General features: G+C 43.9%; 1 protein-coding gene across 2 annotated transcripts in view; it reads right to left on the bottom strand.

The window, feature by feature from the left end:
• Window positions 1-27343, bottom strand: part of LOC134572254 (G-protein coupled receptor 4-like) — a 60821-nt gene that overhangs the window by 13695 nt on the left and 19783 nt on the right. For both annotated transcript variants that reach the window (XM_063431104.1, XM_063431103.1), the window contains exon 2: window positions 8400-8504. The gene's annotated coding sequence lies outside the window, so the exon portion shown is untranslated. The remainder of the gene's footprint in view (window positions 1-8399; window positions 8505-27343) is intronic.

Raw genomic sequence — 27343 nt, 5'->3', positions numbered from 1 at the left:
ATATTCTCTTTCTTGCAAAATATAAAGATTGGCACTAAGCATGTTGCAATTCCCTTATCAGCTCACAGTGATTAATTACTCAAACATCTTCTTAAGTTTACTCAAACGTGACTCAACCCATTTAAATGTTTGTGCGTAAAAAAACAACAAAATAATAAATTGCAGTTGGGGGATAGTGGAGCGATTATCGAGAACATTTAAGTGGTTGCCATGGTGACTGCCCCAAGAATTGCCCTTCATAAATAACTCCACATTGTTCCTTTGAAAAGACAGATTGCAGGAACGTTCGTTGGAAGCCGGCCCCCACGTCCTGGAAGAGATGAATTGTCCGCCATTTCCGCATTAATCCACAAATCCCATTTCCAAACTCTCGGCAAATCACTCTTTGTAGGAAAACTGGTAGTTCCTTCCACGCACCCACTACTCCCCTAATGTCCATAGGGCAGTCAGAACCGACACACATTAGTTCTTCCTGCAGTTGAGTAGTACATTATTATTTATATAGCACCATCAGATTCCGTAGCGCTGTACAATGGGTTGAATAGTGCTGGCCTGTATGTAGCCTTCCTAAGATTTGGGAGGTCCTCAATCAGCTAATTACAGCAGCTCTTCGGTGGTTACTGTGTTATTAGTGTCGGGCACCATAAATAAATAGCGATATTTGGTGGATCAAGCGATGGTACTCATCCTGCTCGTGTAACAAGTTCTTCCAAGAGCCAGTCATTACATCTGGAGAGCACTCAGAACCACTCGCTCACTAAAGTGAGAATTGATGGGGATTCAAAGTGAGTTGGAGGGAATTTCAAAGCTAAGGCCAAAATAGCCGAGCATTCTCCAAGAGAACCATACTTAGTCTTTCCACTGGAAATTCTCTGACAAACCATGTCTGAGGGGGGGGGGAGGTGCTGGATTTACCTGGACACACGTTAGGAGGTACAATGTATCTATACCCCACTTGCACACTCTGATAAATCCTACAATGCGGCTCCTCTCTCCCGAGCTGCTCTGTATGGCGCAACCCTTAATCCACTAAGCATATGGGTAAAGGGGGACACTTTCATTTTAGGGGTGTCAGTGAGGGTGTAACTAGGGGCGGGGCTCTTCTGAGAAGTTTTAGGTGACTTACTGGGAGTATTATTGCAGTGGAGCTCTGTTATACACTCAGACACATTACTGGGAGTATTATTGCAGTGGAGCTCTGTTATACACTCAGACACATTACTGGGAGTATTATTGCAGTGGAGCTCTGTTATACACTCAGACACATTACTGGGAGTATTATTGCTGTGGAGCTCTGTTATACACTCAGACACATTACTGGGAGTATTATTGCTGTGGAGCTCTGTTATACACTCAGACACATTACTGGGAGTATTATTGCAGTGGAGCTCTGTTATACACTCAGACACATTACTGGGAGTATTATTGCAGTGGAGCTCTGTTATACACTCAGACACATTACTGGGAGTATTATTGCTGTGGAGCTCTGTTATACACTCAGACACATTACTGGGAGTATTATTGCTGTGGAGCTCTGCTATACACTCAGACACATTACTGGGAGTATTATTACTGTGGAGCTCTGTTATACACTCAGACACATTACTGGGAGTATTATTATTGTGGAGCTCTGTTATACACTCAGACACATTACTGGGAGTATTATTGCTGTGGGGCTCTGTTATACACTCAGATACATTACAGGGAGTATTATCGCTGTGCAGCTCTGTTATACACTCAGACACATTACTGGGAGTATTATTGCTATGGAGCTCTGTTATACCCTCAGACACATTACTGGGAGTATTATCGCTGTGCAGCTCTGTTATACACTCAGACACATTACTGGGAGTATTATTGCTATGGAGCTCTGTTATACCCTCAGACACATTACTGGGAGTATTATCGCTGTGCAGCTCTGTTATACACTCAGACACATTACTGGGAGTATTATTGCTGTGGGGATCTGTTATACACTCAGACACGTTACTGGGAGTATTATTGCTGTGGAGCTCTGTTATACACTCAGACACGTTACTGGGAGTATTATTGCTGTGGAGCTCTGTTATACACTCAGACACATTACTGGGAGTACTATTGCTGTGGAGCTCTGTTATACACTCAGACACATTACTGGGAGTATTATTGCTGTTGAGCTCTGTTATACACTCAGACACAATACTGGGAGTATTATTGCTGTTGAGCTCTGTTATACACTCAGACACATTACTGGGAGCATTATTACTGTGGAGCTCTGTTATACACTCAGACACATTACTGGGAGTATTATTGCTGTGGAGCTCTGTTATACACTCAGACACATTACTGGGAGTATTATTGCTGTGGAGCTCTGTTATACACTCAGACACATTACTGGGAGTATTATTGCTGTGGAGCTCTGTTATACACTAAGACACATTACTGGGAGTATTATTGCTGTGGAGCTCTGTTATACACTCAGACACAACAACAATATGGAGCTCCTAGAAAATAGGGACTGCCCTTCCTAAACAGGGACACTTGGGAGGTATGCCATGAATCCATTTTTCAAGCACTGATAAAATGACTGGGTATATGTTGCTATATAGCTGGGAGGAGACAATTTAAAGACATATACTGGTTTAATCATTGCAGCTCGTTAAGTAATTTAACCCCCTGTTTCCTGCATTATTTTCATACCTTCAGCAGACACTATTACAAACGTTCCACATCCTGAACCGCTCAGCATTATACACTTTACAGCTTAGCGGAAATTCTCAGGTTCATTCACTTAACAGCAAATTGTGGGAAATACAAAACTGAACTCAAAACTAGCGATCTGTCAAAATTCGACAAATTCACTTCAGTCTCAGTCAGAAAGTTGCAATCGCTTCATTACAATTAGCTGCAAAACAGGCCGTAAGAATGGACATGAGTTAACAGATTTATTAAACAAAATACAATCATAAAATAAGCAACAGACGGCCCTAATTCTCTACGCGGGTCGCGTGCCCATAATACACTTAGATTAATACAAACAAACATTTCCACTCAGTATAATATAAAGTGACACTGATATCGATATGTCAATTCCAATAACCAGATAAATCTGCGTCCTGTATGATATAACACGGCAAAAACACAACTATATATTCGCTATCTAGTCATTTAGAAATAAACATCAGAGCTTCAAGAAATGTATCATTTTTATCTTATGGGTGCTTAAATCAGAGTCAAAGATAATGTAATAAAATAAACTCCCTAAAATAAAAATTATCATAACCGAGGAAGGTCCTGTCCTGATAACATGCGGTCATTGCATTATATATAAACCTGGCGCTGTCTGAGCCTGTCCTGATAACGTGCAGTGAGATCCCCTACATTGGATATAAACTCAGCGCTGTCTGAGCCTGTCCTGATAATGTGCAGTCAGATCCCCTCCATTAGCTATAAACCCAGCACTGCCTGAGCCTGTCCTGATAACGTGCGGTCAGATCCCCTACATTAGATATAAACTCAGCGCTGTCTGAGCCTGTCCTGATAACATGCGGTCAGATCCCCTACATTAGATATAAACTCAGCGCTGTCTGAGCCTGTCCTGATAACATGCAGTCATTACATTAGATATTAACCGGGCGCCGTCTCAGCATGTCCTGATAGAATACAGCTGTGATTTTCCTAGAATTGCGTATCATGCAGATATCGTGTTTCCATGATACAGTTTAACAGGATAATAATGTAAATAGTTTTTAAAAGACAAATAAAGCTATCTGCTACAGCAATGACAATATTTTATTTATAGATTCATCCAGTTTGGCAGTTACATAATATACTAAATATAGAGTGAATAGACTAAATCAATCACAGGGTTACTCAGCGCCAGAGGTAATGTGTTAATGAACCCTAGATGATTCTACACTGTGCTCTTGTATGTAAATACGGAGCATTAAACGTTTAATAAACTTGTTTAATAAACAAATGTGATTTGTTTGAATTTTGTGCGAAGGCGTTCGTTCAGGATCCTGAACTCCGGAACACTCCATGTACGAATCCCAAAACGAATGAAACGCACAGTGCGCACATTGGAGATTTGTGATTCTAAGTCCATCCATGGTGTAAAAAAATAAATAATAAAATGGTGATTGAATGGAAAAAGTATGATTAATCGATAGAGGACAGCCACTAAATTCTGATTTTATTCACAGTTCAGGTGATTAGTGACCCATAATTATTTTTTGTAAAAATTTCTATTTATATATTTAATTTTAAAAAATAAACCATTTTTTTTTCACCTTCTCATGTTTTCCCCCCTATTAGTTACTTCTTTCTACTTGATCTGTAAACCAAATGACACAAAATTGCTGCTATCCGTGTCCTGCAAAATACAAACATTATATTTGGCCAGTTTCCTTCTGATCCGACGATGGACAAATTGGTCTGAAACGAAATGCCACATGAAATGACAAGCCAATGTTTTCCTAGATTCATTTTTAAAGATTTTTTTTTTTAAATTCTATTTGTTTTTATTTGTTAACAGACTGAAAAGATAAGAATGGAAAGATAAAGGTGTGTCACTTGTCTTATTATAATTTGTATCTTTTGGTCATTCTCCCGATTCGTTTTCGTCCATTCTGAACGCAGACCCTGTGATTAGTTTAGTCTGAGTCAGGGATGGAAATAAAGGGTGAGGCTTTAATATATTTATTGCGACTGGGTGAAGGGATGTTGGAGTAAAAGTTTAGACACAAATAATCTAAAATACTAATTTAATCCAAATTTGCAATGGGCTTCCTTTTGTCAAATGAAATTAGGATAAACTCACATGTGAAAGTGTAAACAGGAGGTCAGCAGACAATTGTTCTCCTGGGGACATTAGAATTCGGTTCTATTGTGCAGATTTAACGCTATTAAACTCATTGTTTTATTCTGTCTCCAATTTTAAAAAAAGGGTTTGGCAAAACAGTGTGACAGAAACCCAGTTTGTCGTGGCAGAGACTCTGGATTTCATTATTAAAAAAGGTGTCGTGTAAAATTGCAAATTTGGAAATTCAAAAGGAGTCGGCTTTTGGTGCCAAATGTGCAATTTGTTTTGCCAGGGCTTTATTCATTAAACTCTGAATTTTAATGAATGGATAATCAAATGGCAACATCTACAAAATAATTCTCCAATCTTGCATTAGCCACAACTTGGCTTTTTAAAAATCCAACTTTTGCCATTTTTTGACTTTTCAATGGACTACAAAATCGAGAGTTTAGCGAATTAGTCTCAGAGCATTATGGGAAACTAAATGTGAATTCCAGAAACATTTATGGGCTTGAAGTGAAACTTTAAGCCGGGCGCAGGAATGTAATTAAGAAGGATTCTCAGTGACAAGATTCGGCATGAATAATCTTCAATAACAAAGCTTTGTCTTGCAAATAGATGGATGAGAGTCTCCAATGGCTCTCCGCTGTTTGCGTACTTAGTTTAGAAAAACACAGCACAATACAAAGTAATAGCAGGATTGCACAGTACAGAGAGAGCGAGGACAAACTAAGCTGCAGGGAATACTATAGACAACAAAGAGGGAACCTAAGACAGAAGGCTCTCCTGGTCGGCACTCAGCAGGAGAGAGTGCATTGCATTTTAGGACAAGAGCTGTCAATCTAATTTTATTCAGTGATTTAGGCGATGGTGGTCTATCTGTTGCAGAACGGTCACACTGCCTGACTTTTTGGGGTGCTTCTATATAATGAATTTTCAGGGCTCAAAACCGCAGGAGTTGTATTATCCAATGTGGTTTAAAAAGAGGGGTGCTACGCGAAACAAGGTCCGGGTGCTGTTTTCGGGTTAGGCATATTAATGTCAGCTAGCGTGTCATAGTATTTTTAATAAAAATTAGAAAGATGGTACTCCAATGGCGACAAGCTGATTTGTGGAATATTTATTATTATTTTGATACAAAAGGGCACTATCGCACCCCTTTACAGTACTTATGAAATACTAGCTCCCAATGTGATATTATTTTTACAAAGTCTAAAAACTGTATTTTGTTTTTTCTGTTTGCATCAAAATTTTCCGATCGTGTTAGTTTCCAACCGATATCCTGTTTTATTATCCTTTATGAACTGGCGCACTGACTGTGATGTAGTAAAATGGTCATAGAATACCGCCTCATTTTTTTACTTGGACTTCATTCTGCCTGGGGAAAAAAGGCACAGGATGAAGGTATCGCAAAGGCGCAAAGAGGAAAACTTTGGTGTAATAAACAGAAAAAAGAAACACAATGAAAAAGAGGGGAAAATGGTATAAATAGACAATCCTCTTGATACATGACCCTTTCTGTTTTATAAGAATGTCTGATATTATCACCTCAAATATTCCACAGACAGGGCATTCTGGTAATCTGGTAATCATCTTAAAGTGATAACGCTGTTTGTTCTGGTCTCTTTCCTGCTGTACGTCGGACACTCAGGTAGGTAAACAGACTCCTCCAATCTGCGGGAATTCAGAGTTTGCAAAAGAACAAACCTGACTCATCCCGTGTTTGTAAAACGGATATTCCAAGCAGCGAGCGAGGGTATAAGAGGCTTATTTACTAAACTTGGAATTCTGGACACTTGAGAAGGAAATTGCAAACTTTAGCCTGAAATAACTAAACGTAAAAAAAAAAACTAGAACTCAGCGTCTCAGCCGTTCCAGTCCCAGTTTAGCAACTTTAACAACGTTTGCAGCTAACTTGTCGATTCACCATAATTTCCCTCGCTGGTGCCCATTTTCAGGGTATTTACATCCCAGATACCCCATTTGGATGTCTAGCTTTGGGGGCTACTTTTCCTAACGCATAGAAGTCAAGCTGACATAATTGACAATAGGCGGAGTTTAAGCAAAGGTCCATTTCACTAGCCAATCAAATTTACCCACAATCCCTCAGAACAATAAATCCCACAGAATGGCAAACTGCAGACCTCATGGGCGGTGCACAAGAAAATGGAGACGCCCAGATACTGAGATCCGGCCCAGGAAGAAGAGATAATTAATATAAATAAAGGCACATGGCAAAGGGGGAGCATAGCCATTATAACAGAGAGGACATGAGGACAAGACAGCGTCGCTTTAAGTCTTTTGTCTTCATACACATTCGGTTTCCAATTTCTGCTAGTTTTCATAAAATAGGCATTTTTCAATGTTTGCTTCTTACTTACTAAACTTTGAATGTGGTGGGACAAATTCAGAGGAAATTATTCAGAGTAACTCAGAGACAACCATTTGGAGGGATTCACTAGAAATGTAACATTCTCCAAACCACAAGTTGGAACGTTTGCAAAATGATCAGCATTTAGCGCACATGGTAACAAACAGATTCAAAGTGGAGCAACCTAGCTCAATAATCACTTAAACTTAATAATTCAATTCATAACTTGGGCAAAAAGTTAAATAAATTGATAGAATTAAATCCCCCAATTCATATGCAGCAGGTGGACGAGGGGCTTTTCGGGGTCCTTACTCCCTCAAACCACAAGGGGCAGTGTGAAGGTTTAATTATCCCGTGATAAATTGCAGGCCATAAACAGCAGAAAAGTAACAATTCGAATCTGCTATGTTTTTTAGTTCAATTTGAACTCACAATAATTTACACTTTAAATAATTCTGTCAGAGCTTAATTAAAGGGACACTATAGTCATCCAAACAACTTTAGCTTAATTAAGCAGTTTTGGTGTTTAGATAAAGCCCATGCAGTTTCACTGCTCAAATCTCTTTGTTTATACAGCCCAAGTCACACTCCTTGCAAGTGACTTACAAAGCCTTCCTAAACACTTCCTGTAAAGAGTCATCTAATGTTTATACTTCCTGTATTGAAAATACTGTTTAATTTAGAATTTCCTATCTCCTGCTCTGTTAATTACCTTCTAGACCCTACAGTAGCCTTCTCAATGTAATTGAGGTTCAGTTTACAGAGCAGGGAAAAAAACGTTTAAAGTAAGTTACATGTGATTGAATGCAGGCTGTGTCAGTCACAGCCGGGGGAGGTGTGGCTAGGGCTGCATAAACAGAAACAAAAGTGATTTAACTCCTAAATGGCAGAGAATTGAGCAGTGAGACTGCATGAGCATGATCTATACACCAGAACTGCTTCATTAAGTTAAAGATGTTTTGGTGGTTACAGTGTCCCTTTAATAATCTAAAAGTAAAGGAGGAAAATAAGTGTACTTTGACTGGCAGTAAAAATCAGATAATGGGAGTTACAATAAATATGAGTTTATATTTGTGTTTCACACTCTTAGCTCTCAGACTGTGTAAGATAAAACCAGATATTTTCATTTTGCATTGTGGTAAATAAAGAACCCCTTTTCATATTAACCGTGGTGCTGAGACCAATCAACAAACCAAATCTGACTCCACAAAACACCAGTGATGAGGTCAGTCGCCTGTACGTTACCAGTTCAGCAATGACCTCCTCCAGGAACTGCAGCCAAATCCTCGCTCTGTTGGCGTTCGGGATTGAGGTACGTTCCGAAATACCGAGAAAGCATCACCACGATACCTGCAAAATATCAGCAACACAAAATTGGAATTTATATATCTGTTATATTGTCGGTCCCTAAAAACCCAGTTTACGGGTCGATTTGGAACTGACAGACTTGGGGTTTACCAACTAAACTGCGAACAGCTTAGAACTCCGTAAACACATGGGAAATGCAAACTTTACACAAAAAAAGTCAAACTGACAAAAATTCCCCAACTAAGTGTTTTTTTTTTTTATCAACTGGATAATAGCCTAAAATTTGTAATTCCTTTTGTCAATCTTCCACAATTCCCAGTTTAGGAAGTAAGCCCCTTATCTTAAAATGTAGGTTTAGAATTTATCTGAGCTTTTACTAATGTTGGTTAAAATTGTATCCAGCAGGGATGTAATATAACAAATCACTTAGAAGGCAGCCTCTACGCACCAAAACAACTTTAGATTAATGAAGCAGTTATGGTGTATAGAGCATGTCCCTGGAGTCTCACTGCTCAATTCTCTGCCATTTAGGAGTTAAATCACTTTGTTTATACAGCCCTAGCCACACCTCCCTGCATGTGACTTACACAGTCTCCCTTCACATTTACTGTAAAGAGATCTAATATTTAAACTTCATTTATTGCACAGTGTGTTCAATTTAGAATTTCTTATCATCTACTATGTTAATAGCCTGTAGAATCTTCCTGTGTGTGGTTAAAGTTAAATTAACAGAGCAGAACTTATAAAGTAAACACGCTGTGCTGTAAGATCTGATTAAAAATGAAACCATTTTGTTTTCATGCAGACTGTGTCGGTCACAGCCAGGGGAGGTGTGGCTATAGCTGCATAAACCGAAACAAAAGTGATTTAACTCCTAAATGGCAGAGGATTAAGCAGTGAGACTGCATGAGCATGATGTATACACCAGAACTGCTTCATTAAGTTAAAGTTGTTTTGATACTTTGCAAGAGCAAGTACAAACCAGAACTCAAGGGGGAAGTAACTCGCCCCTCCATTTGAATGAAAAAATAAATAAAATAATGATAACATTATTATTACTTGTGGTTTCAATATACAAAAACACAATTCAATACTTTTAAAAATAAATAATTATAGAGCTATTTAAACTGATATACATAAGTTACAGGTCTGTAATGCCTATTTAGTATGTAATGCAATGTGTGTGTATTAGAGAGGGAGTGTGTGTATAAGGGCCACAGTGTATGTATGGGATATAGTGTGTGTGTGTGTGTAAGACATGTAGCAGGAGATGTGTGTACTGGGGTTATAATGTGTGCAGGGGATATATTATGGGATACGGGCTGTAGTGTATTTGGAAGAGGGGGGAGACAGGGCTTAAAGTTGTGTTGTATATATATATAACGTTTTATAGTTAACATTTAGTTTATTATTATGAAATTATTCTCGACCTGCTCTCGTTTCCTTGGGTGGTCCAGTGGGAGGAGTAGGGAGCGTGTGGTTTCACCCTGTGCTGGGTGCACACCTAATGTATTGCCTTTGGAAGCTTCGGACTGGTAGTATTAGAACGTTGGCATGGTAATCCGCAGAGATGCTCTGAACGAGATCACGTTAACCATATACCAGGTCTGTAAGATGGAGCAACGTCACATCCCCAGCCCACCTGCCATCATGGCCGCTCAATCCCACAAACCACAAACACCATACAGCTTTTACTGGGCAATATGTGTGATTGTTTGGGGCGATGTGGCCGTATTATGGGGCATTCAGAGCTGCCCAGGGTGCCTTGGCACCCCTGCTCTCCGCCCCCCAGGCTGAGCCCTTCCCTTGTGTTAAGAGTTGCCCTTTAGCCCTGTAGAATGTATCCTGTCTCTTTAATTAGTGTCTAATTAAAGGGACAGGGCCTATATCAGTGTTTACAGCTGAGTGTTAATGTAAATACAGTTTGGTAAATTGTTGGCAATAGATTACTTTGTGGTTTCAATATACAAGTGCCTTCAAAGCACAGTCACAAAATCAGTTCGTACAATGATGACAAGTATCACAAACCGGAGTATTTACACAACTGGGAATTGTGCAGAATAAACATGGGAATTGCAATGTTTAGAACAAAATAATGAGTGGTTTGGAAAATTGCTGCAATTAGCCGGTTTTCGATTTCTTTATCAATCCTCAACAACTCCCAGTTCAGTGAATACAACTTTAACAGACGGACTCCGCCGTTTGGACTTTACTGCCGGTCTGCTTGTTGTCTATCTGAATAAACATTTCTAGAACATTGTGATAGAGATTCGTGTGAATGACTAATACAGTAACTTGTTTTATAGAGTTCTCATACTTTTAACAAAATTCGAGAATGCTTTGGCATCTGGAACGTATGACCTTTCTCCTCAGTGTTGGTGGAACCCTATTTGTATGATGACATTAATTACTGGAAATTCTAAATGGAATCACCTTGTCCTGTAAAGAGGATCTGAGGCCTTTATAGGATTTGGGAAACGTATTCAGACTGCGACGCGACCTCCAGATGAGTGAATTTCTCTATTATAGGCAGACGGGGAATCACGTTAAAAGACCCATTTTTTAACGGCTCTATGGGACCCTCAGCAGCCTGGGATTGAAATTCCTTGTACGTATTTATAGGAATTAAATAAATGTATTAAATCTGTCATTTTATTATCTGTTTCTTGCTCTGTACCCTAACCATCATTTTTGGATATACACAATTTATTTAAGCGCCATTTTTCAAGGGATTTATAAGGTTTACTGTTACTTTTCCGAGCACGTTGATAAATATCCCCCATTGTGCCCCTATGACAACGACAGGTTCACGCTGTCTGGGAGCTGTCTGTCTGTCTAGTGCTCACTTCCTAATCATGTTTTATTGTTACTAATCGTGTTCTAATTGTCTTTAACGGCCTTCCTATTGATGATACTTTTGCCATATTATGCTTAGCATACGAGTAACCAGAGACATGGGGCCTCCTTACACCATACCCTTATAGCTGCAGTTATAATACACTGTGTGCAGGGAGACAGGGGACCTCCATACACCATAACCTTATAGCTGCAGTTATAATACACTGTGTGCAGGGAGACAGGGGACCTCCTTACACCATAACCTTATAGCTGCAGTTATAATACACTGTGTGCGGGGAGACAGGGAACCTCCTTACACCATAACCTTATAGCTGCAGTTATAATACACTGTGTGCAGGGAGACAGGGGACCTCCTTACACCATAACCTTATAGCTGCAGTTATAATACACTGTGTGCAGGGAGACAGGGGACCTCCTTACACCATAACCTTATAGCTGCAGTTATAATACACTGTGTGCGGGGAGACAGGGGACCTCCTTACACCATAACCTTATAGCTGCAGTTATAATACACTGTATGCGGGGAGACAGGGGACCTCCTTACACCATGACCTTATAGCTGCAGTTATAATACACTGTGTGCAGGGAGACAGGGGACCTCCTTACACCATAACCTTATAGCTGCAGTTATAATACACTGTATGCGGGGAGACAGGGGACCTCCTTACACCATGACCTTATAGCTGCAGTTATAATACACTGTGTGCAGGGAGACAGGGGACCTCCTTACACCATAACCTTATAGCTGCAGTTATAATACACTGTGTGCGGGGAGACAGGGGACCTCCTTACACCATAACCTTATAGCTGCAGTTATAATACACTGTGTGCAGGGAGACAGGGGACCTCCTTACACCATAACCTTATAGCTGCAGTTATAATACACTGTGTGCGGGGAGACAGGGAACCTCCTTACACCATAACCTTATAGCTGCAGTTATAATACACGGTGTGCAGGGAGACAGGGGACCTCCTTACACCATAACCTTATAGCTGCAGTTATAATACACTGTGTGCAGGGAGACAGGGGACCTCCTTACACCATTACCTTATAGCTGCAGTTATAATACACTGTGTGCGGGGAGACAGGGGACCTCCTTACACCATAACCTTATAGCTGCAGTTATAATACACTGTGTGCAGGGAGACAGGGGACCTCCTTACACCATAACCTTATAGCTGCAGTTATAATACACTGTGTGCGGGGAGACAGGGAACCTCCTTACACCATAACCTTATAGCTGCAGTTATAATACACTGTGTGCAGGGAGACAGGGGACCTCCTAACACCATAACCTTATAGCTGCAGTTATAATACACTGTGTGCGGGGAGACAGGGGACCTCCTTACACCATAACCTTATAGCTGCAGTTATAATACACTGTGTGCGGGGAGACAGGGGACCTCCTTACACCATAACCTTATAGCTGCAGTTATAATACACTGTGTGCGGGGAGACAGGGGACCTCCTTACACCATAACCTTATAGCTGCAGTTATAATACACTGTGTGCATGGAGACAGGAGACCTCCTCACACCATAACCTTATAGCTGCAGTTATAATACACTGTGTGCGGGGAGACAGGGGACCTCCTTACACCATGACCTTATAGCTGCAGTTATAATACACTGTGTGCGGGGAGACAGGGGACCTCCTTACACCATAACCTTATAGCTGCAGTTATAATACACTGTGTGCAGGGAGACAGGGGACCTCCTTACACCATAACCTTATAGCTGCAGTCATAATACACTGTGTGCGGGGAGACAGGGGACCTCCTTACACCATAACCTTATAGCTGCAGTTATAGTACACTGTGTGCAGGGAGACAGGGGACCTCCTTACACCATAACCTTATAGCTGCAGTTATAGTACACAGTGTGCAGGGAGACAGGGGACCTCCTTACACCATAACCTTATAGCTGCAGTTATAATACACTGTGTGCATGGAGACAGGAGACCTCCTCACACCATAACCTTATAGCTGCAGTTATAATACACTGTGTGCGGGGAGACAGGGGACCTCCTTACACCATAACCTTATAGCTGCAGTTATAATACACTGTGTGCGGGGAGACAGGGGACCTCCTTACACCATAACCTTATAGCTGCAGTTATAATACACTGTGTGCGGGGAGACAGGGGACCTCCTTACACCATAACCTTATAGCTGCAGTTATAATACACTGTGTGCGGGGAGACAGGGGACCTCCTTACACCATAACCTTATAGCTGCAGTTATAATACACTGTGTGCAGGGAGACAGGGGACCTCCTTACACCATAACTTTATAGCTGCAGTTATAATACACCGTGTGCGGGGAGACAGGGGACCTCCTTACACCATAACCTTATAGCTGCAGTTATAATACACTGTGTGCAGGGAGACAGGGGACCTCCTTACACCATAACCTTATAGCTGCAGTTATAATACACTGTGTGCATGGAGACAGGAGACCTCCTCACGCCATAACCTTATAGCTGCAGTTATAATACACTGTGTGCGGGGAGACAGGGGACCTCCTTACACCATAACCTTATAGCTGCAGGTATAATACACTGTGTGCAGGGAGACAGGGGACCTCCTTACACCATAACCTTATAGCTGCAGTTATAATACACTGTGTGCGGGGAGACAGGGAACCTCCTTACACCATAACCTTATAGCTGCAGTTATAATACACGGTGTGCAGGGAGACAGGGGACCTCCTTACACCATAACCTTATAGCTGCAGTTATAATACACTGTGTGCAGGGAGACAGGGGACCTCCTTACACCATTACCTTATAGCTGCAGTTATAATACACTGTGTGCGGGGAGACAGGGGACCTCCTTACACCATAACCTTATAGCTGCAGTTATAATACACTGTGTGCAGGGAGACAGGGGACCTCCTTACACCATAACCTTATAGCTGCAGTTATAATACACTGTGTGCGGGGAGACAGGGAACCTCCTTACACCATAACCTTATAGCTGCAGTTATAATACACTGTGTGCAGGGAGACAGGGGACCTCCTAACACCATAACCTTATAGCTGCAGTTATAATACACTGTGTGCGGGGAGACAGGGGACCTCCTTACACCATAACCTTATAGCTGCAGTTATAATACACTGTGTGCGGGGAGACAGGGGACCTCCTTACACCATAACCTTATAGCTGCAGTTATAATACACTGTGTGCAGGGAGACAGGGGACCTCCTTACACCATAACCTTATAGCTGCAGTCATAATACACTGTGTGCGGGGAGACAGGGGACCTCCTTACACCATAACCTTATAGCTGCAGTTATAGTACACTGTGTGCAGGGAGACAGGGGACCTCCTTACACCATAACCTTATAGCTGCAGTTATAGTACACAGTGTGCAGGGAGACAGGGGACCTCCTTACACCATAACCTTATAGCTGCAGTTATAATACACTGTGTGCATGGAGACAGGAGACCTCCTCACACCATAACCTTATAGCTGCAGTTATAATACACTGTGTGCGGGGAGACAGGGGACCTCCTTACACCATAACCTTATAGCTGCAGTTATAATACACTGTGTGCGGGGAGACAGGGGACCTCCTTACACCATAACCTTATAGCTGCAGTTATAATACACTGTGTGCGGGGAGACAGGGGACCTCCTTACACCATAACCTTATAGCTGCAGTTATAATACACTGTGTGCGGGGAGACAGGGGACCTCCTTACACCATAACCTTATAGCTGCAGTTATAATACACTGTGTGCAGGGAGACAGGGGACCTCCTTACACCATAACTTTATAGCTGCAGTTATAATACACCGTGTGCGGGGAGACAGGGGACCTCCTTACACCATAACCTTATAGCTGCAGTTATAATACACTGTGTGCAGGGAGACAGGGGACCTCCTTACACCATAACCTTATAGCTGCAGTTATAATACACTGTGTGCATGGAGACAGGAGACCTCCTCACGCCATAACCTTATAGCTGCAGTTATAATACACTGTGTGCGGGGAGACAGGGGACCTCCTTACACCATAACCTTATAGCTGCAGGTATAATACACTGTGTGCAGGGAGACAGGGGACCTCCTTACACCATAACCTTATAGCTGCAGTTATAATACACTGTGTGCGGGGAGACAGGGAACCTCCTTACACCATAACCTTATAGCTGCAGTTATAATACACGGTGTGCAGGGAGACAGGGGACCTCCTTACACCATAACCTTATAGCTGCAGTTATAATACACTGTGTGCAGGGAGACAGGGGACCTCCTTACACCATTACCTTATAGCTGCAGTTATAATACACTGTGTGCGGGGAGACAGGGGACCTCCTTACACCATAACCTTATAGCTGCAGTTATAATACACTGTGTGCAGGGAGACAGGGGACCTCCTTACACCATAACCTTATAGCTGCAGTTATAATACACTGTGTGCGGGGAGACAGGGAACCTCCTTACACCATAACCTTATAGCTGCAGTTATAATACACTGTGTGCAGGGAGACAGGGGACCTCCTAACACCATAACCTTATAGCTGCAGTTATAATACACTGTGTGCGGGGAGACAGGGGACCTCCTTACACCATAACCTTATAGCTGCAGTTATAATACACTGTGTGCGGGGAGACAGGGGACCTCCTTACACCATAACCTTATAGCTGCAGTTATAATACACTGTGTGCGGGGAGACAGGGGACCTCCTTACACCATAACCTTATAGCTGCAGTTATAATACACTGTGTGCATGGAGACAGGAGACCTCCTCACACCATAACCTTATAGCTGCAGTTATAATACACTGTGTGCGGGGAGACAGGGGACCTCCTTACACCATGACCTTATAGCTGCAGTTATAATACACTGTGTGCGGGGAGACAGGGGACCTCCTTACACCATAACCTTATAGCTGCAGTTATAATACACTGTGTGCAGGGAGACAGGGGACCTCCTTACACCATAACCTTATAGCTGCAGTCATAATACACTGTGTGCGGGGAGACAGGGGACCTCCTTACACCATAACCTTATAGCTGCAGTTATAGTACACTGTGTGCAGGGAGACAGGGGACCTCCTTACACCATAACCTTATAGCTGCAGTTATAGTACACAGTGTGCAGGGAGACAGGGGACCTCCTTACACCATAACCTTATAGCTGCAGTTATAATACACTGTGTGCATGGAGACAGGAGACCTCCTCACACCATAACCTTATAGCTGCAGTTATAATACACTGTGTGCGGGGAGACAGGGGACCTCCTTACACCATAACCTTATAGCTGCAGTTATAATACACTGTGTGCGGGGAGACAGGGGACCTCCTTACACCATAACCTTATAGCTGCAGTTATAATACACTGTGTGCGGGGAGACAGGGGACCTCCTTACACCATAACCTTATAGCTGCAGTTATAATACACTGTGTGCGGGGAGACAGGGGACCTCCTTACACCATAACCTTATAGCTGCAGTTACAATACACTGTGTGCGGGGAGACAGGGGACCTCCTTACACCATAACCTTATAGCTGCAGTTATAGTACACTGTGTGCAGGGAGACAGGGGACCTCCTTACACCATAACCTTATAGCTGCAGTTATAATACACTGTGTGCGGGGAGACAGGGGACCTCCTTACACCATAACCTTATAGCTGCAGTTATAATACACTGTGTGCAGGGAGACAGGGGATCTCCTTACACCATAACCTTATAGCTGCAGTTATAATACACTGTGTGCGGGGAGACAGGGGACCTCCTTACACCATAACCTTATAGCTGCAGTTATAGTACACTGTGTGCAGGGAGACAGGGGACCTCCTTACACCATAACCTTATAGCTGCAGTTATAGTACACTGTGTGCAGGGAGACAGGGGACCTCCTTACACCATAACTTTATAGCTGCAGTTATAATACACCGTGTGCGGGGAGACAGGGGACCTCCTTACACCATAACCTTATAGCTGCAGTTATAATACACTGTGTGCAGGGAGACAGGGGACCTCCTTACACCATAACCTTATAGCTGCAGTTATAATACACTGTGTGCAGGGAGACAGGGGACCTCCTTACACCATAACCTTATAGCTGCAGTTATAATACACTGTGTGCAGGGAGACAGGGGATCTCCTTACACCATAACCTTATAGCTGCAGTTATAATACACTGTGTGCGGGGAGACAGGGGACCTCCTTACACCATAACCTTATAGCTGCAGTTATAGTACACTGTGTGCAGGGAGACAGGGGACCTCCTTACACCATAACTTTATAGCTGCAGTTATAATACACCGTGTGCGGGGAGACAGGGGACCTCCTTACACCATAACCTTATAGCTGCAGTTATAATACACTGTGTGCAGGGAGACAGGGGACCTCCTTACACCATAACCTTATAGCTGCAGTTATAATACACTGTGTGCATGGAGACAGGAGACCTCCTCACGCCATAACCTTATAGCTGCAGTTATAATACACTGTGTGCGGGGAGACAGGGGACCTCCTTACACCATAACCTTATAGCTGCAGGTATAATACACTGTGTGCAGGGAGACAGGGGACCTCCTTACACCATTACCTTATAGCTGCAGTTATAATACACTGTGTGCGGGGAGACAGGGGACCTCCTTACACCATAACCTTATAGCTGCAGTTATAATACACTGTGTGCAGGGAGACAGGGGACCTCCTTACACCATAACCTTATAGCTGCAGTTATAATACACTGTGTGCGGGGAGACAGGGAACCTCCTTACACCATAACCTTATAGCTGCAGTTATAATACACTGTGTGCAGGGAGACAGGGGACCTCCTTACACCATAACCTTATAGCTGCAGTTATAATACACTGTGTGCGGGGAGACAGGGAACCTCCTTACACCATAACCTTATAGCTGCAGTTATAATACACTGTGTGCAGGGAGACAGGGGACCTCCTAACACCATTACCTTATAGCTGCAGTTATAATACACTGTGTGCGGGGAGACAGGGGACCTCCTTACACCATAACCTTATAGCTGCAGTTATAATACACTGTGTGCGGGGAGACAGGGGACCTCCTTACACCATAACCTTATAGCTGCAGTTATAATACACTGTGTGCGGGGAGACAGGGGACCTCCTTACACCATAACCTTATAGCTGCAGTTATAATACACTGTGTGCATGGAGACAGGAGACCTCCTCACACCATAACCTTATAGCTGCAGTTATAATACACTGTGTGCGGGGAGACAGGGGACCTCCTTACACCATGACCTTATAGCTGCAGTTATAATACACTGTGTGCGGGGAGACAGGGGACCTCCTTACACCATAACCTTATAGCTGCAGTTATAATACACTGTGTGCAGGGAGACAGGGGACCTCCTTACACCATAACCTTATAGCTGCAGTCATAATACACTGTGTGCGGGGAGACAGGGGACCTCCTTACACCATAACCTTATAGCTGCAGTTATAGTACACTGTGTGCAGGGAGACAGGGGACCTCCTTACACCATAACCTTATAGCTGCAGTTATAGTACACTGTGTGCAGGGAGACAGGGGACCTCCTTACACCATAACCTTATAGCTGCAGTTATAATACACTGTGTGCATGAAGACAGGAGAACTCCTCACACCATAACCTTATAGCTGCAGTTATAATACACTGTGTGCGGGGAGACAGGGGACCTCCTTACACCATAACCTTATAGCTGCAGTTATAATACACTGTGTGCGGGGAGACAGGGGACCTCCTTACACCATAACCTTATAGCTGCAGTTATAATACACTGTGTGCAGGGAGACAGGGGACCTCCTTACACCATAACCTTATAGCTGCAGTTATAATACACTGTGTGCGGGGAGACAGGGGACCTCCTTACACCATAACCTTATAGCTGCAGTTACAATACACTGTGTGCGGGGAGACAGGGGACCTCCTTACACCATAACCTTATAGCTGCAGTTATAGTACACTGTGTGCAGGGAGACAGGGGACCTCCTTACACCATAACCTTATAGCTGCAGTTATAATACACTGTGTGCGGGGAGACAGGGGACCTCCTTACACCATAACCTTATAGCTGCAGTTATAATACACTGTGTGCAGGGAGACAGGGGATCTCCTTACACCATAACCTTATAGCTGCAGTTATAATACACTGTGTGCGGGGAGACAGGGGACCTCCTTACACCATAACCTTATAGCTGCAGTTATAGTACACTGTGTGCAGCGAGACAGGGGACCTCCTTACACCATAACCTTATAGCTGCAGTTATAGTACACTGTGTGCAGGGAGACAGGGGACCTCCTTACACCATAACTTTATAGCTGCAGTTATAATACACCGTGTGCGGGGAGACAGGGGACCTCCTTACACCATAACCTTATAGCTGCAGTTATAATACACTGTGTGCAGGGAGACAGGGGATCTCCTTACACCATAACCTTATAGCTGCAGTTATAATACACTGTGTGCGGGGAGACAGGGGATCTCCTTACACCATAACCTTATAGCTGCAGTTATAATACACTGTGTGCAGGGAGACAGGGGATCTCCTTACACCATAACCTTATAGCTGCAGTTATAATACACTGTGTGCAGGGAGACAGGGGATCTCCTTACACCATAACCTTATAGCTGCAGTTATAATACACTGTGTGCGGGGAGACAGGGGACCTCCTTACACCATAACCTTATAGCTGCAGTTATAGTACACTGTGTGCAGGGAGACAGGGGACCATAACTTTATAGCTGCAGTTATAATACACCGTGTGCGGGGAGACAGGGGACCTCCTTACACCATAACCTTATAGCTGCAGTTATAATACACTGTGTGCAGGGAGACAGGGGACCTCCTTACACCATAACCTTATAGCTGCAGTTATAATACACTGTGTGCATGGAGACAGGAGACCTCCTCACACCATAACCTTATAGCTGCAGTTATAATACACTGTGTGCGGGGAGACAGGGGACCTCCTTACACCATAACCTTATAGCTGCAGTTATAATACACTGTGTGCAGGGAGACAGAGGACCTCCTTACACCATAACCTTATAGCTGCAGTTATAATACACTGTGTGCGGGGAGACAGAGGACCTCCTCACACCATAACCTTATAGCTGCAGTTATAATACACTGTGTGCGGGGAGACAGGGGACCTCCTTACACCATAACCTTATAGCTGCAGTTATAATACACTGTGTGCGGGGAGACAGAGGACCTCCTCACACCATAACCTTATAGCTGCAGTTATAATACACTGTGTGCGGGGAGACAGGGGGCCTCCTTACACCATAACCTTATAGCTGCAGTTATAGTACACTGTGTGCGGGGAGACAGAGGACCTCCTCACACCATAACCTTATAGCTGCAGTTATAATACACTGTGTGCGGGGAGACAGAGGACCTCCTCACACCATAACCTTATAGCTGCAGTTATAATACACTGTGTGCGGGGAGACAGGGGGCCTCCTTACACCATAACCTTATAGCTGCAGTTATAATACACTGTGTGTGGGGAGACAGGGGATCTCCTTACACCATATTCTAACTATTTAATATGCCTGTTATGTTGCTCAATATTCCTTTAATAAATAAGGAATAGAGTAGCGACACCTACTGGCACTGCTTGTAATGGCAATCACACTTTAAAGAGGAGGGCATCCCTTCCTGGAAGTGACAGGTTCGTGTGTCCTCACCCCATCAAATGGGAATGAACCATTTACCGTGGTGGACAGCGCAGCAGTGATACGAAACATTACACATTAATCTGTGATCAGGCTGTCAGTCTGTCTCGCGTACAAGCACCGGCATGTCCTGAGAGCCATCATAACGAATATCCACACAGTTTACATTTAGCAATACTTTACCAAACCAGACACGGAGGGGTTAATTCATTTAAAACAAAATACTTTCGTGGTGAAATGACAATTAAGTAGCAGAATTTAGTTTATAGTAATTATTTGGAGAATTTATTCGTAAAGTTTTAAATTTGGACAATGTTTAAGGGACACAAAAGGCAGTCAGTGACATCCTCCATTTTTTTTACGTTTTCTATAGAAATATGATAAAAATCATTCCTGAATTAGAAGCACATTTTCATCTGCAGGGATTTTTTGTGAATCGACGCAGTTAGAAGCCATTCTCTGGATGGAGATCAGACGCAGGTTCTCTTGTGTTATAATGCTCAGCATGACCTTTGAAGTTGCTATTTTTTTCTGTTTAGTTTCTTTTGTTTATTGGTATTTTTGTTGAGTTCTAACAATAAACCTATTTGTGGTAAACAATGTACAAAGCAGAACAAAATTTCCCTTTGGTAATTATAATTAAAATTCCAACATACTATAGGAATTCATATTCCAGTAATATCTAAGTCGACACACAGTAAGTCTGAACATTTTGTTCACTTTGTAACTAATTGTAATGGTTTTCCCGCGATGGAATGCTACCATTATTTTTTTTTATTTTTTTTACATTTCCAAACTCATTTTGGTTGCAAGCTGGATCCATTAACATACTTCCTGCGTCACATATGGCGAGGAATGCCGATAAATTTCGGAATTATATCTGTGTTAAAACACCCCGCAGGGCAGGAAATGCCACAGGAAGGAAACAGGAATTAAGACACCCATGGAAAACATTCCGTCATTATATTTGTCCTAATATATATTTTTTAAAACATCCTTGTAATCTATAAAATATATATGTAGCACGCAATCCAAAAACCACAATTAAAGAGGCCTTCTAACCATGGTACTACAATAACCTGCAGAGATTATGGTGCTTCCAAAGTCAATTTAATATACGAATAAAAAATAAACAAATTTTCACTTTAAGGGACTCTCCAGTGCCAGACAGGTCCCCTCTCCCTCCCATCCCTGGTTGTTGAAGGGGTCAAAACCCCTCCAGTGACTTACCTGAGGCAGCGCCGATGTCCCTCGGCGCTGCTTCTGGGTGCGCCCACGCTCCTCCCCGTCATCTGGCGTGGGAGACCAATCACCGATCACACGCATTAGACCTCTCCATAGGAAAGCACTGAAAATGCTTTAATATGGGGATTTTAGCGACGCTGGAGGTCCTCACACCGCGTGAGGATGCCCAGAAACGCTATAGCACAGAAAACCTGTGCTGGAATCCCGGAAGTGCCCTCTGGAGGAGGAGTTAACCCTGCCATGTAATTATTGCAGTTTATGAAAACACTTGCAGGGTTAAGGGTAGTGGGAGTTGGCACACAGACCCCTCCAATGGGCAGAAGTGGTCTGGGTGCCTGGAGTGTCCCTTTAATGACGTTTTTAGAGGATCACTATAGGGCCAGGAACACAAACTTGTATTCCTGACCCTATAGTGTTTAACCCAACATTTAGGTGGCTTTCCCCCCCTTTGTCCCCCTATAAAAGTATAAAACTCACATTATTTACAGCACCACGCGGGTCCGCCCCCTTGGTGACATCACCGAAATGGCCGATTTTTAGCCAATCCTTTCCAATGGAGAAAGCATTGGATTTGCTAAAATCGGCGTGGAGGTGGAGCCAAATGACGTTTTGGCCAATCAGGACCTCCTCATAGAGATGCATTGAATCAATGCATCTCTATGAGGAAAATCTAGCGTCTCAATGCAGAGCGTGGGGACGTTGAACGGCAGGGCTGCCTACTGTGCAGCACTGAGCCAGGAAGCACCTCCAGTGGCCATCTGAGGAGTGTCCCTAGGGGCAATGTAAACACTGCCTTTTACCTGAAAACGCCGTGTTTACATGAGAAAAGCCTGAAGGCAATGATTATACTCACCAGAAAAACTACATTAAGCTGTGGTTGTTCTGGAGACTATAGTGTCCGTTTAATAAAATGTTTAATCTAGCAGTCACTGGATTAAACATTTTTTTTTTATTCTATTTATGTAGCGCCAACACATTCCGCAGCGCTGTACAATTGGTGGGCTTACAGACACGTAATTGTAACCAGACAAGTTTGACGCACAGTTACAGAGGGATTGATTGCCCTGCTCAGTGAGTTTACATGTTAGAGGGAGTGGGGTATAGTGACACAGTAACAGAGGGATTGAGGGCCCTGCTCAGTGAGTTCACATGTTAGAGGGAGTGGGGTATAGTAACACAGTAACAGAGGGATTGAGGGCCTGCTCAGTGAGTTCACATGTTAGAGGGAGTGGGGTATAGTGACACAGTAACAGAGGGATTGAGGGCCCTGCTCAGTGAGCTTATATTGTAGAGGGAGTGGGGTATAGTGACACAGTAACAGAGGGATTGAGGGCCTGCTCAGTGAGCTTACATGTTAGAGGGAGTGTGGTATAGTGACACTGTAACAGAGGGATTGAGGGCCTGCTCAGTGAGTTTACATGTTAGAGGGAGTGGGGTATAGTGACACAGTAACAGAGGGATTGAGGCCCTGCTCAGTGAGTTTACATGTTAGAGGGAGTGGGGTATAGTGACACAGTAACAGAGGGATTGAGGGCCAGGCTCAGTGAGTTTACATGTTAGAGGGAGTGGGGTATAGTGACACAGTAACAGAGGGATTGAGGGCCCTGCTCAGTGAGTTCACATGTTAGAGGGAGTGGGGTATAGTGACACAGTAACAGAGGGATTGAGGGCCCTGCTCAGTGAGCTTACATTGTAGAGGGAGTGGGGTATAGTGACACAGTAACAGAGGGATTGAGGGCCTGCTCAGTGAGCTTACATGTTAGAGGGAGTGGGGTATAGTGACACTGTAACAGAGGGATTGAGGGCCTGCTCAGTGAGTTTACATGTTAGAGGGAGTGGGGTATAGTGACACAGTAACAGAGGTATTGAGGCCCTGCTCAGTGAGTTTACATGTTAGAGGGAGTGGGGTATAGTGACACAGTAACAGAGGGATTGAGGGCCTGCTCAGTGAGTTTACATGTTAGAGGGAGTGGGGTATAGTGACACAGTAACAGAGGGATTGAGGCCCTGCTCAGTGACTTTACATGTTAGAGGGATTGGGGTATAGTGACACAGTAACAGAGGGATTGAGGCCCTGCTCAGTGACTTTACATGTTAGAGGGAGTGGGGTATAGTGACAGTAACAGAGGGATTGAGGGCCCTGCTCAGTGAGTTTACATGTTAGAGGGAGTGGGGTATAGTGACAGTAACAGAGGGATTGAGGGCCCTGCTCAGTGAGTTTACATGCTAGAGGGAGTGGGGTATAGTGACAGTAACAGAGGGATTGAGGGCCCTGCTCAGTGAGTTTACATGTTAGAGGGAGTGGGGTATAGTGACACAGTAACAGAGGGATTGAGGGCCTGCTCAGTGAGCTTACATGTTAGAGGGAGTGGGGTATAGTGACACAGTAACAGAGGGATTGAGGGCCCTGCTCAGTGAGTTTACATGTTAGAGGGAGTGGGGTATAGTGACACAGTAACAGAGGGATTGAGGGCCCTGCTCAGTGAGTTTACATGTTAGAGGGAGTGGGGTATAGTGACACAGTAACAGAGGGATTGAGGGCCCTGCTCAGTGAGTTTACATGTTAGAGGGAGTGGGGTATAGTGACACAGTAACAGAGGGATTGAGGGCCTGCTCAGTGAGCTTACATGTTAGAGGGAGTGGGGTATAGTGACACAGTAAAAGAGGGATTGAGGCCATGCTCAGTGAGTTTACATGTTAGAGAGAATGGGGTATAGTGACACAGTAACAGAGGGATTGAGGGCCTGCTCAGTGAGCTTACATGTTAGAGGGAGTGGGGTATAGTGACACAGTAACAGAGGGATTGAGGGCCTGCTCAGTGAGTTTACATGTTAGAGGGAGTGGGGTATAGTGACAGTAACAGAGGGATTGAGGGCCTGCTCAGTGAGTTTACATGTTAGAGGGAGTGGGGTATAGTGACACAGTAACAGAGGGATTGAGGGCCTGCTCAGTGAGTTTACATGTTAGAGGGAGTGGGGTATAGTGACACAGTAACAGAGGGATTGAGGGCCCTGCTCAGTGAGTTTACATGTTAGAGGGAGTGGGGTATAGTGACACAGTAACAGAGGGATTGAGGGCCCTGCTCAGTGAGTTTACATGTTAGAGGGAGTGGGGTATAGTGACACAGTAACAGAGGGATTGAGGGCCTGCTCAGTGAGCTTACATGTTAGAGGGAGTGGGGTATAGTGACACAGTAACAGAGGGATTGAGGGCCTGCTCAGTGAGTTTACATGTTAGAGGGAGTGGGGTATAGTGACAGTAACAGAGGGATTGAGGGCCTGCTCAGTGAGTTTACATGTTAGAGGGAGTGGGGTATAGTGACACAGTAACAGAGGGATTGAGGGCCTGCTCAGTGAGTTTACATGTTAGAGGGAGTGGGGTATAGTGACACAGTAACAGAGGGATTGAGGGCCCTGCTCAGTGAGTTTACATGTTAGAGGGAGTGGGGTATAGTGACACAGTAACAGAGGGATTGAGGGCCCTGCTCAGTGAGTTTACATGTTAGAGGGAGTGGGGTATAGTGACACAGTAACAGAGGGATTGATTGCCCTGCTCAGTGAGTTTACATGTTAGAGGGAGTGGGGTATAGTGACACAGTAACAGAGGGATTGAGGGCCCTGCTCAGTGAGTTTACATGTTAGAGGGAATGGGGTATAGTGACACAGTAACAGAGGGATTGAGGGCCTGCTCAGTGAGTTTACATGTTAGAGGGAGTGGGGTATAGTGACACAGTAACAGAGGGATTGAGGGCCCTGCTCAGTGAGTTTACATGTTAGAGGGAGTGGGGTATAGTGACACAGTAACAGAGGGATTGAGGGCCCTGCTCAGTGAGTTTACATGTTAGAGGGAGTGGGGTATAGTGACACAGTAACAGAGGGATTGAGGCCATGCTCAGTGAGTTTACATGTTAGAGGGAGTGGGGTATAGTGACACTGTAACAAAGGGATTGAGGGCCCTGCTCAGTGAGTTTACATGTTAGAGGGAGTGGGGTATAGTGACACAGTAACAGAGGGATTGAGGGCCTGCTCAGTGAGCTTACATGTTAGAGGGAGTGGGGTATAGTGACACAGTAACAGAGGGATTGAGGGCCTGCTCAGTGAGTTTACATGTTAGAGGGAGTGGGGTATAGTGACAGTAACAGAGGGATTGAGGGCCTGCTCAGTGAGTTTACATGTTAGAGGGAGTGGGGTATAGTGACACAGTAACAGAGGGATTGAGGGCCTGCTCAGTGAGTTTACATGTTAGAGGGAGTGGGGTATAGTGACACAGTAACAGAGGGATTGAGGGCCCTGCTCAGTGAGTTTACATGTTAGAGGGAGTGGGGTATAGTGACACAGTAACAGAGGGATTGAGGGCCCTGCTCAGTGAGTTTACATGTTAGAGGGAGTGGGGTATAGTGACACAGTAACAGAGGGATTGAGGGCCCTGCTCAGTGAGTTTACATGTTAGAGGGAGTGGGGTATAGTGACACAGTAACAGAGGGATTGAGGCCCTGCTCAGTGAGTTTACATGTTAGAGGGAGTGGGGTATAGTGACACAGTAACAGAGGGATTGAGACCCTGCTCAGTGAGTTTACATGTTAGAGGGAGTGGGGTATAGTGACACAGTAACAGAGGGATTGAGGGCCTGCTCAGTGAGTTTACATGTTAGAGGGAGTGGGGTATAGTGACACAGTAACAGAGGGATTGAGGGCCCTGCTCAGTGAGTTTACATGTTAGAGGGAGTGGGGTATAGTGACACAGTAACAGAGGGAATGAGGGCCCTGCTCAGTGAGCTTACATGCTAGAGGGAGTGGGGTATAGTGACACAGTAACAGAGGGATTGAGGGCCCTGCTCAGTGAGTTTACATGTTAGAGGGAGTGGGGTATAGTGACACAGTAACAGAGGGATTGAGGGCCTGCTCAGTGAGTTTACATGTAAGAGGGAGTGGGGTATAGTGACACAGTAACAGAGAGATTGAGGGCCCTGCTCAGTGAGTTTACATGTTAGAGGGAGTGGGGTATAGTGACACAGTAACAGAGGGATTGAGGGCCTGCTCAGTGAGTTTACATGTTAGAGGGAGTGGGGTATAGTGACACAGTAACAGAGGGATTGAGGGCCTGCTC

Source organism: Pelobates fuscus, chromosome 9 (assembly GCF_036172605.1).
Source record: "Pelobates fuscus isolate aPelFus1 chromosome 9, aPelFus1.pri, whole genome shotgun sequence".
Classification (NCBI taxonomy): Eukaryota; Metazoa; Chordata; class Amphibia; order Anura; family Pelobatidae; genus Pelobates; species Pelobates fuscus.
This window is presented reverse-complemented; position numbering and strand designations above follow the sequence as displayed.